This window comes from Mesoplodon mirus (genome assembly GCF_964341445.2).
Source record: "Mesoplodon mirus genome assembly, chromosome: 12".
Lineage (NCBI taxonomy): Eukaryota > Metazoa > Chordata > Mammalia > Artiodactyla > Ziphiidae > Mesoplodon > Mesoplodon mirus.
Window position 1 is genome coordinate 14502393 of NC_138988.1, and position 12502 is coordinate 14514894.

Here is a 12502-nt window from a genome sequence, read left to right on the forward strand (position 1 = left end):
ATGGCCTCTAACTAGGTCCCCTGCTCCCTTCTGCTTCTCATCCCCTCATCTATTCCATTCCAGCCATACACAGACTTTTTGCTACTCCATGAACTCCCCAACACACAGCAGCATCAGGACTTCTTTACTTGCTCTTTTCTACACTTGTTCTTTCCTCAGATACCCACATGACTCACTTCTTCACTTCTTGCCTCAAACGTTACCATCTTATTGAGGTATTCCACGGACACCCTATTTAAAATCGCATTTCCATTAGTGCCTTGCTTCTTCCCTATTTTGTTTTTTTCTTTCCATCTAAAAGACTCGCAGTATATGTTTTCTTAAAATTTAGTTTATTTTTTGCCTACTTCCACTAGAAGGTAAAGACAGGAGAAACCTGTCTGTTATATTCACTTCTGTATCCCCAACAACTAGATCCAGTCCTGATACATAGTATGCACTCAATAACTACCTACTGAATATAATTACTTACTGAATAAATGAGTGAATGAATAAATGAATCAATTCATCCATTATATATAATGGATGAGTCATAATACATTAGAAGTAATAATAAGCCCTAATACAATGCTGGAGGATACTAGCTAGGTGAGTATAGTCCTACATTTTCACGTGAGACAAAATTCTAGTCGTCATCACTTATCTAACCCCATCCTTACTCTGGCTGCAATTTGGAGACAAACATTTCAACAGCTGCTGTGTGGACTCTGACTGAATACTTTCTAAGCTTCCCCATTATTTTGGGGGCAGTTCTATTGTTCAAGTCATTAGCAATGGTGGCTGGGAATCTTTCTACAGTTGTTAGAATTCTGCTGCACTGATTAGGCTTTTCACCTTTACAGTTATGCTTATACTGCCATGGCTTGACTCAAATATGACCAGAAGTTACCTAATCAAGACAGTTCATGAAAAGCTTTCTCTGTCATTTTAATTTGCATGCTGGTCTTCAGAGAAATCTGCAGCACACATGCTCTAAGGCAATTTCCCTTACAGAGGAAACATCATTCCTGGTGTATCCCCTCAAAATCAAAGTTTGTCTTTAAAGTCCTATAAATTATAGATAATATAGCTCTTGTGTTCCCCTGAGAGTTGGTTCAGTTACCGCTGCTCCTCTTTGAACTTCTAGGGTAGGCTCCAAATGCCAAGCCACAGATAATATCTTTGCAGCCACAGCATCCGATTCTCTGGCAGCCGTTTCTGACAATTGCCTTGGCAGCCTGCACGTTCCCTCCAGTTCTCCTCACAGCCTCAGTGTCCAGAGGGCTGCCGTCTTGGATGAAATAATGTTTTACACATTTACGGGCTCTCTAATATGAGGGTCATCCTTTTTCTGAGCCCTGGTGAAAGAAGCAAGCCTGTCTGCTCTTGCATATCACCCTGGGGTTCCTGTCCCCAGAACTGCCATTTCACCTCACAGGGTTCTGGCCAAAAGGCATGCATCACATTCTGGGCATGTCACATAAATCTGTCTCCTCGATTTTGGGTCACTTTCCTGTTTTAGAACAGGCACGGGGCAGCTTGCTTCTCTATTAAATTTAAGTGGTCCTCATCAAAAGTGCAGAACCTCTGCTGCGAGTGAAATTAATAGCACATTTGATGCATTGCTGGCACTCCACTAATGGATTTTTGACCACACAGCAGAGTGAATATGACTGAAGTGTTCAGAAAGTAAACCCTTTATGCAAGTTCTTTTCTTGTGGTCAGATGGGATCAATATCTGTCCTATAGGTTAAGCAAAACACGTGAGGTTGTGACTGCCATTGTTTCAATTTGGGAGTATGTTTTTTTTTCCTTTACCGTATGTAATCAATAATGTGCTCATTAAGTGCTAACTTTGTATCTAAAACTGTGTCAGGCTCTATTTTTTGACATAATATTAGGACTCAAGTTGTTTCGAGTTTTTTGAGAGTTACACTATAAACACAGATGAAACAGAGATTGAGACAAGACAGATTGCAATTAAGATGAAAATCTATGTTGGATAATAAAAGTGTCATAGTGCAGAGATATCCTTAAGGGTCACAATAACTAGAAAGGCTTTATTAAAGGTATAGGATTTGAATTGTTCCTTGAGTTTGTTACGTACTGAATGCTGCAACAAAGGGTTTATACTCTCATGAAGTCAAATTCATAATCCCATGTCTGCCCATAACTTGCTATGTTCTTAAACAGAACCACAATTTCACATATGCATACCTCTATCTCATGAGACTGCTTGCTTTCTTTCAAAGTGTTCTGCAGTTTCCTACCTTTCCCATTTGCTTACAACCTAATGTCCATGCATTAAAGGTTTACGCCTACTTTAAGTCTCTGCTCAAATTCAAATTATTCCAAAAGTGTTTCTAGATCATTTGAACCAGAATGAATTTATTTTCTTCTTATGCTTGTAACATTTAGTATTCCTTTAAGCCTCCTTGCATTCCTTTGGTACTATTTTTCTTTGATCAGATAAATTGTGTGTATGTGTGTGTGTGTGTGTGCTCTATTGTTTTCAGAGAAGATTAAAAATTTTATACAGCTCTGTAAAACACAGTCTAAGTGCAAAGAAAATTAGGGATCTCTTTTTATAATGAATAGCAAACACAGGTTGTTTTTATTTTTCAACTTCCACCTTTTTGCACACAGAAAGAAACATTACATATCTACTTTCCTGAACTCGTTTTGGGAAATGGACACAGAGGACTGAAAGCAGAGGGAGGTTTGCATATTGTATTAGGATCAAGCTATTTTTCCCTGCCTTTTCCTAGTTCAGTTACATTTTATAGATGGCAAAGAGGAAATATTTTCAATAAAGATGGAATTTTACAGTGCCCATTTCTAATATCGTAAAAAACTTTGCTGTCAGTACTCTTCATAGGACCTGTTTCCAATAGCAAGCTTCATTTCATCCCACAATAAATGCGATAGAATCCTTCCTTCTGTGGATTTCTCCCTCAAAGAGGCAATCCCTGATTTTGCTTGTCAGACTCAGCCACTGTCTATTGGAATCTAACCCGAAATCCTTGATGAATAAATCCTGTTCTAAATGCTAAGGCATATCAGAGTTTAGTCGGAAAATTAGTCACCACTTTGGTGTACTCAGAGTGTATCAGAGGAAAGAAATGAGTCAAGCATGTAAGTTCTTTCACTTTGTTGTCTTTTTGTAGCCCTGAGGTAGAATCCATAACCCACATTAAGGTTGTAATACCTGCTACAACCAAGACAAAGATTTTGCAGCTCCAGTCCCAACTGAGATTCTTGGGACCTGTATCAGTGATACTTAATAAATAAAACTGACTTTACTTTTTGTTAATTTTTAGAGGAGGATATATCAGTATAATAAAAGATGGAAAACTACACAGGCACAAAAACACAGGCACACACACACGCATACTAGCTTCATCTCAACATTCCTCGTTTATCCCCTCCTGAGCTGACAAAATGAGTAGGACAGTCCCATAGTGGTTACTATGACATCTATCCTAGTTTGTACCTTGGAGAGGCTGCCTTGGCAATTGATACACTTTTTCTTGGTATCCTCTCCTTACAGATTTTAAGGAAGGCCTCCAAGGCTCTGGAAACACTTGATTTGCATTTAAGGAATGCTTGGAGTTTATATTCTACTTGGGAGAAATGAGCAATGAGGTGAAGGTGCACTACATTAGCTAAGGATGTTAAAGAAGGCTCTTGGTTATGATAATGCATTTCATTATAGATCCACTGCAAAGGAGGCAGCCATACAAAGGTCTGGAATAAGAACATTCTGGAGAAGAAAAACAGTTTTAACAAACCTGAGCTAGGACGAAGTTTGATTCCTGATTGACATAAATGAGGTTGGTGGTGCAGGGACATAAGAGTAGTATGTGATGAAGGTACAGTGGGAGGGAAAAGCCAGATGGAGAAGGGATTTTATACGTGGTTAAGGGTGTAGACTATATTCTTATTGCCATGAGAAGACACTCATTTTAAACAGAAGATTGATTGGGTAGATTTACTCATAAAAAATTATCTTGGTTACTTTGGAGAAAATAGCCACTAAGAGGACAAAAGTGGAAGCAGAGAATTTTTTGGAAGCCGATTTCAGCAATCCATTGAACGATGACAGTGGTTTAGTCGAGGATTGTATCCATGGAAATGGAGATACATGCACAGGGTCATTATCTATTCTGGAGAGAAATCAACTGCAAACCTCCTAGGTTTTGGGTGGATAGTGCAATTTACTGATACAGGGAAGATGGATGTTATAATAATCCAGATGATTATTTTTTTACCTTATGGCCACAGACACTTACTCATGTAACAGATTCTTATTGAACAACCTATTGTACAGAGAATCATTCTTTCTCTAGAATTCACTGGTTCTTCCTTAAAATTATATATAAAAATGAGATATTTTGTAAGCATTTGTTATGTGCAAAGCATTGTGCTAAGCACTTGGTGTGGAGTGCATTTGGTAGTTATTGTCTTTTTTTCTGTCAAGAATCTCTTTCTGGTAATTCTATGATTCTAGTCAAAAGTGAGCACATGACAGAGAGTGAGACCACCAAAGTCCTTCCCTGGGATTTTTCTGCTAGACCTTGAAAGGAAGGTAAATTCTTTCTCCTTTGGGGAACCTTTCTGTGACACATACAAAGACTGAAGAAATAAAGTTAACATTTTTTTAAAAATGAAGAAATTAGGAGTGCATCAATGCAGTCTCGTTGAAAATGAGTTCAGAAATACCTGAAGACTCAGGAGGTTCCCCTGATCCTAGAGTTCTCTCTTTGATCTGTGAGCTCCCCCAGGTACAGTTCCCTCATCAAAGCTTACCCTCTCCATCTCTACTTATTCTTGCTTAAGGGAGTTCAAGTTGTATATCTATCCCAATCAACAGAGTCAGGAAAAAATTTTCATTTCACCCTACAGTAACTGGTTAAATTGGAATTATAATCCCATTTCACAGAACAAGAAGCAGAAGTAAAAAGCCTGAGTCATGGACTAAGGTCAGACTTCATGTAGTGAGCCAAGTTCTGAATTTTGGGTCCTTCTCTGCTTAGAGTCCAATTTACTAATACCTGCATGGTATTATGCCCTGTACTCTGGGTGGAAAATGGATATGTGCCTGTTTGTGTAGAAATCAGAGGGAAGAAACAAAACTCAGTCAGACCTAGGTCATATCCTCAAGGACATTAAAATTAAAATGTCATAAACATAGCATGTAAATAATAATAAAACGAACATGAAATAATTGCTATAATAGAGGGACAATGAGAGTGAAGAAAAAGGATGATTAATTCCCATCAGGATATCAGGAGAAGGGCTTTGAACTGGACTTTGAAAGACAAATAGTCTGTTTATTATGCCTCCCTTGTCTATGCAAATCACCTCTTATGTAGCTGCTTTGATTTATCTCATAAACTCATTTATCCTTTATGGTTCAAATACAGGTTTTTCTACCAATTTTTTTTTTTTTCTAACATGGCCCATGCACTTGAATCTAAATGCTGTATCTGAATACCCCAAATGGAAACTCTAGAAATTATCCAGTTCATTTGATCCCTGGAAACAAGTGAAAGGAAAACGTACTTTGATTCAAGACCAAATTAAACTGATAATTGTCAAAGCTGTGCTTTATTTTATACAGGAAGTTGAAATCTCAATTCCCTACAGAACTTTACGGATATTTACCCCCAGCCAATTCCTTTTTTTTCCCATTTTCCCCTACTAACTATAGTTTTTCTTTGCCTTATTTTTGATTCTTATTCTCTTTTCCATCTCTTTTCTCAGTTCATGCTAACAATCATGGCTTATTTGAAAACTGCTTCATGTAGGTAGTGCTGCTTCTGTTCTTCTACAAAATTACTTAGTGCTAAGAAGGGAGTGACGAGCTCCCGAATGAAACTTATTTGGAACTCTTTTTCAATTCTACATCTGACAGTTTTTGTCTTTCCAAACATAAGCATTACAGTCTTTCTGTTGTTGTTGTTTTTTTGTTTGTTAGTGATTGATAATAAATGCCCCTTGAACATAACTATACATTTTACACTGCCTGTGGCTTCCATTAATGATATTATTTTTTATACATAAGTTTCAGATTACCCTGAAGGGAAGCAAGGCAGATCAGGATATGAATTGCTTCTGGGACTTTCTGAAAGATCACAATTTGTAGAAAAACAGTGCAAACATTCCATTACCTGGATGACCTTTTGTCTATACTTTGACTTTTTACACCCTCCTTTTTCTCAGCCTCTCCAAGGCCTTGAATTCCCTCTATCCTTTTATTCTTATTTCATGTAATATTAGTCCTCATCTTCTTGACATTAAGCCCAACTTAAAGATACGTTGAAGACAAGCTCCTAATAAATGTACATAATAAGAAAAGGGCATTGAATGACATCAGGCGTATCCCTCAGCATCTTAAATATCACACTTTCATTTTGCTATCAATTTAATACAAAACTCATGCACAACTAGACTGTTCTGAGCTTCATTAATAATGTTTGGTGGTTGTCAGGTGGCATGAAAAAAGTTAATATACCTTACATAGTCTCCCAGCTTTCAACTAGACAAAAGTAACATGTTTTCCCTTCTTTGCTGATTTTTTTTTTGGTAGCACTATATCATTGCAATGAAATAGAAAAAAGGGGAACTGGATTACTCTGGATTCTTTTTTATACATAGTTACAACCTAACACTTCCACCATGTATTTTTAAATCCTTTAGAAATGATTCTGAACCTTATTATCAGGTATTTCAGGAGTCTTATTGCAACTGACCAACAAGCCTCATGAATTTAGCTCTCCTTTGCCGTGATGGCATCAACATGAATAACACATTTTTGTCAGTAGATGGAAAATAAATATTCTCTAAGAAAATTCACCTATAAATGTTTTCTAAAAGGTTTACTTAGTAATCAAACACAAAGGGAATATTTTTAAAACTACACTGGTTCCAGCCTTGAATGCTCACTCCTCGTGGCTTACTTCTATCTTGTGTTTAACACTTCCTAGTATCAGAACCTCCAAAAAGGATTTCCTGACCATTCTGCCTCACTCAGTCAAATTTCTTGCTTCCCAGTATCAGCTGGACCCTGTCAATACCTTAAGATAGCAGCTACCACAGAATGACATTCTCTATTTAAATACCTCTCTCCCAAAGAGAATATAACTATTAGAGGGCAGGAATTGGGTTTTACGTATTCACTTCACTTCAAAGAAAGTTGCTGATCTGAACTCACTCATTCATTTCTCACATGAAGTTTGTATTATAAATCCTACTTTAAAGAGAAGAAAATTAAAACTTTGAGCCTCAACCCAGTCAGGGTCTATACAGCTGGTAACAGCAGGGATAAAACATGAACCCAGGACCGCCTGACTCCAAAGTCTACACTTTATTTACTACAAGGCATTACAACTTATCAGAGGATTAATACTACTTTGGTCTGCCTCTGATTTGAAGTAATGAGTTGTTAAAAATAAGACTAGATATCTGATAAAAGATTTGTATCTAGAATTTATAGAACTCTAACAATTCTATAATAAAAAGACTGAAAAATCCAGTTAAAAATGAGCAAAGGATTTGAATAAACATTTCACCAAAGATAACACATAAGCAGCTCTTAAGCATATGAAACACTATTCGTTGTTATTAGAAAATGCAAATTAAAACGAGATACTATTTTACATCCAGTAGGATGGTTGCAATAGAAAGAAAATAACTGTTGGTGGGGATGTGAAAAACTGGAACCACATCCACTTGTGAGAATGTAACATGGTATGACCGCTTTGGAAAACAGTTCGGTAATTTCTTAAGAATTTAAGCATAAACTTACCAGATGATAAGTAATTCCACTCCTAGGAATCTACAAAAGATAAATGAAAATATACGTTGTTAACATAAGGACTTCACAGTGAATGTTCACAGCAGCAGCATTATTAATAAAAGTCTCAAACTGAAAACAACCCATGTGTCCATCACTGGTGAATAAACAAAACATCGTACACCCATATGATGAAACACTGTTTAGCAATCAAAAGGAACAAAAACTGATCCTGCGTCTACATGAGTGGACCTTAAAAACAGTATCCTAAGTGAAATAAGCCCGATGTGAACATGATATATATGATTCCATTTATAGGAAATGTCCATAAAAGGCAAATTTATAGAGATGGAAAGGAGATTAATAGTTGCTTGAGGCTGTGAGTAAGAGTAGGGATTGAAAGCAGACAGGTACAGGGAATTTTTCAGAGTAATGAAAATGCTTGAAAACTGGATTTGTGCCAATGGTTGTGCAACTCCATATATAATTGTGGGAATATATTATTGAATCATATGCTTAAAATGGTGAATGTTATGGTATGTAAATTATGCTTCAATAAAGCTTTAATAAAGTGTGGACTCTTGGATAATTTACTTTTTATGAACCGTTTTCAACATAAATCTGTCTTTTTTTAGCATTAAATTCGCATAAGTTCTTCCCAGCAAAACTTATTCTTAGAACTCACTTATCTTCCAAAACTATATCTAACTACTGCTATAACTAGGGTTAAGCAAACTCTTTCTGTAAAGGGACAGATAATAAATATTTTATGCTTTATGGACAAGACTGTCTCTAATGAAACTATTCAACTCTGCTACTGCAGAGCAAAAGCAGCCACAGATCATATGTAAATGAATGGGTGTCACTGAGCTCCAATAAAACTTTATTTAAGAGAACAAACAGTGGGCAAGATATGTTCCGTGAGCCATATTCAGTTAATAGCTGCTATAGACTAGTAACCTTTGATCTTCTAGTAAAAATTGAAGTTGCAGTAAATTATATCCTAGGATTTGCAACATGAGGAAACAAAGCCCTCAAAGCATTATAATTGTGCTTTGCCTATTACTTCTGACTTGCTCTTTGTTAAAAAAAAAAATTACAGGATTTCAATTCTAGAATAACAATAGCTATTAATGATTGAATGCTTTCCAGTGGCCAGGCACTGTTCTAAGAAATTTACATTCATTGTTTCTTTTAATTCTATCAACAACCCAAAGTGGAAGACCCAGAGAAGTTGAGCTATTTTGCCCAAGATAAAGATAGAATGAATTAGACTCAGGAGACATGCACAGGAGGTCTAATTCCAGAGACCACATTTTTCTAAACCCCTATGCTCTCCTGTCTCCAGACATAAATTGGTACCTAACCGTTTTTGAAGAACAAACTGTGGTTTCTACTTTGTTGGATAGGGATGAGTCCCTTCATTGAAGAAGGTGAAAAACATAGGGAGCTCACTATGATATCTGGGAATTCAGACTATGTCCTATTTCTACTTAGAACTAGTAACACTTAATACAAGTAAGATTTCAGATAAGTGGGCTTTGTCCCTAATTAAAGCACTTTTTATTTCTCTGATAAAGGAGAACTTAAGTTCAGTTTTTTTTGTTTTTGTTTTTTTGTTTGTTTTGTTTTTTTGCGGTACGCGGGCCTCTCACTGTTGTGGCCTCTCCCGTTGTGGAGCACAGGCTCCGGACACGCAGGCTCAGCGGCCATGGCTCACGGGCCCAGCCAGTCCGCGGCATGTGGGATCTTCCCGGACCGGGGCACGAACCCGTGTCCCCTGCATCGGCAGGCGGACTCTCAACCATTGCGCCACCAGGGAAGCCCTTAAGTTCCGTTTTTAAAGAGACCCTGGATAGTGATTTCAATCATTAGTTAGAACTGAACTCTCTCTTCAACAGACTTCTTTGGATCAATATTTCTTAGGATTGTTGATGTCATATTGTACCTTAATGCCAGCCACCCTCTGCTCCCCCATCTATAGAAATATGTTATTTACAATATATTCCAAAACAGTGATTTGTTTTGCTAATTCCAGAATGAATGAAATTCAAGAACACCACCAAAATGTCGATTTACTCATTTTGTTTACCAAATGTCATCGGGGAAGCTACTTTGCAAGTCACAAGGGAAATGAAGCATTTCTAATTCAACAAGTCAATCCTGTGATTTGAGGGACTTGAGGGGAGAAGAAGGAACTGCTTAATGCACTGCATTAGTAAGACAAGCATCCATGAAAATAAAAGGCAATTAAATTGTTCAAATGCAACGCTAAAATAAAAAGCAGCAAGTTTGTGGATTGGGGTAGAGTGATTTCAGAGAGAGCTGTAATGTTTACAGAGTATTACTATAGTGCTAGACAGGGAATCAAGGTAGAAGCTCATAGGCTATAATTATAATCCTTACTTTTTGGAGGTGCTAAAGCTTTCTGTCCAGCTATGATTAGTTTAGAAACTGGAGTAGCCCTACCATACAGGGGAAGTTGACTAGTGAATAATAAATTGTGATAATGATGTAATCCTGGAAACTTACAGAAACTCAGTATATGTCAACTGCATTTCAGCTGGAGGTGTCAAAGGGAAGGCAATAAAACAGGGGGAAATATCTTCAGCCCTGTCTATGCTTCCATCACTTGACTCAAATGCTTGTTTTAAATTTAAATCAAAACAGGGAGTATGGTAAAATGGAAAGTGTTTTGCAATTAGAGCCAGGAGATTTGAGTTCTAATTTCCTCATCTTAAATATGCCAATTATCATCTCTAATAATTAGCAATAAAAGCTTGTTATTTTTAATGGAAGATTTAGACTGGGTGATCTCCAAGATTCCTCATAGATGTATCACCCAGGATTTCACTGTGCAATACCATTTTTAACAAAACATGATTTTACAGACTGTGTTGTTTTCTCCATAAACACCTGAGACACTGCATGTAAGAAGAAAAAGCTCCTTCCACTTTTCTTGATCATATTGTTTCTCCATACACTCAGGATACATAAGAACATCCAACTCTTTATTGCCCATAATTAGATTATCCTTTAAAAATATTTAATATCAGACTTGCCTTTTCCCTAACCTCACTAGAATTGATTGATAAGTACTGGGGTAGAAAATCTCATGTTTAAATATAGCTTAGGACAACGAATTCATCCTGTCAAATAATAGCACAATGACTTTGGAAAAGAGTTTTTGAATGATCTGTGGAATTACTTATGAGTATTTATAACCATAGGTTGACTTGATATGATTCTTACATAGACATTTTGTATTATACTTAAAATAGATTTTTAAAATAGATTAATACAGAACAAAAACATCCTTAATGTACTGTCTTATTGTCCCATACAACAAAATATTATTGTATGCATCTAGAATCATAAACATAACTATCATAAAGAGTACAAAAATAACATTTCTTATTAAGATCTACCTTGAATTATAAAATAAAGACCTTGCTTATATCCCAAGAGACCCTATGCTAATTGTGTTGAATGATTTAATTTTGCAAAATTCAAGCACCACAAAGTTCTCTGCTGGCTGAGGAACTGTCAAAGCCACTATGAAAATATTCCCTTCAACCACCTTGTACGATATCATTATAATTAAACATTGGCAAAAAAAGAACATGTAGATTAAAGAGTATACGGGGTGACCTAGGGATGTGACATTTACCATAGCTTTTCTTATCCATTCTCAAATTCCACTTTACTGTTGTTTACCTCAGTCAAAAATGTCACCACATTGACATTCCACTTACATATTTTTATCAAGAAAATTCTGCACTTTATTAATAAAATGTCAACTGCATCCATGCCATCGAGACATGAAAAACTTCAGATTTAATGGCATTAGTGTCTTGTTATTGATATGAATTTCTTTGGTGTCTATATATCTTCTCTTTTTCATTTTAGAGTATTGGGCCCAGGATACGGAAGATGCCTGGCACAAAAGCAAGGGGGATGTAAAAAAAACCAAACAAACAAACCCAGAGACAAATGTGACAGATTTTCAAGAGTTGCCTCCACATAGCTCCCCTCCCCATTTTCTTCCCTTCTTGTTAACCTTTTACTTGAGATCATCAAATAAAAACATTTGCAAATAGCATTTCAGTTAACACTTTAAAACATCTATTTCTTTCACAGGCCCTTCAGTTGACTATAGTTTCTATGTCTGTTTGGTTCTTTTTTTTCTTATTATATGCCACCAGAAGTCAAGAAATTTCTAGAATCTTGACACATAATTGAATCTCAGTACCTAAGGCCCGAACATTGTCTTTTAGTTGTCTTTCTTTATCATAAAATGTGAGCTATAGTTCTTCTAATGACACAATACAAAAATGTTTTTTTTAAAAGGAATAATTGAGAGTCTCCGTAAGACATAATTAGCATATTATAAGGCATTAATTTGGTTCAGTACTGTGTGGAAAAGGTCAAGCCTTCACTTGAACAGGGAAGAGTTCAGGAGACCTAAGGCACAGAGACAAAATCAAAGTGCTTTCCTAGTTTTCATTTAGTAAAAAATGTAATCATTATGCATCAGTGTACATTTCTTTAAAGCAACTATTTTGCAGTTAGAAACTTACTTAGCAACTAGGGAGTTCTAAATATTTTATCATCTAAGTGGGCTTATAAAACTTGTCAGGAGATGCAGAACAAAAGTGGCACCTTTAATTCTGCTACATACCAGACTTGACACTGTTTAGAAGTAGGAAATTTGGGAGTTCCTTC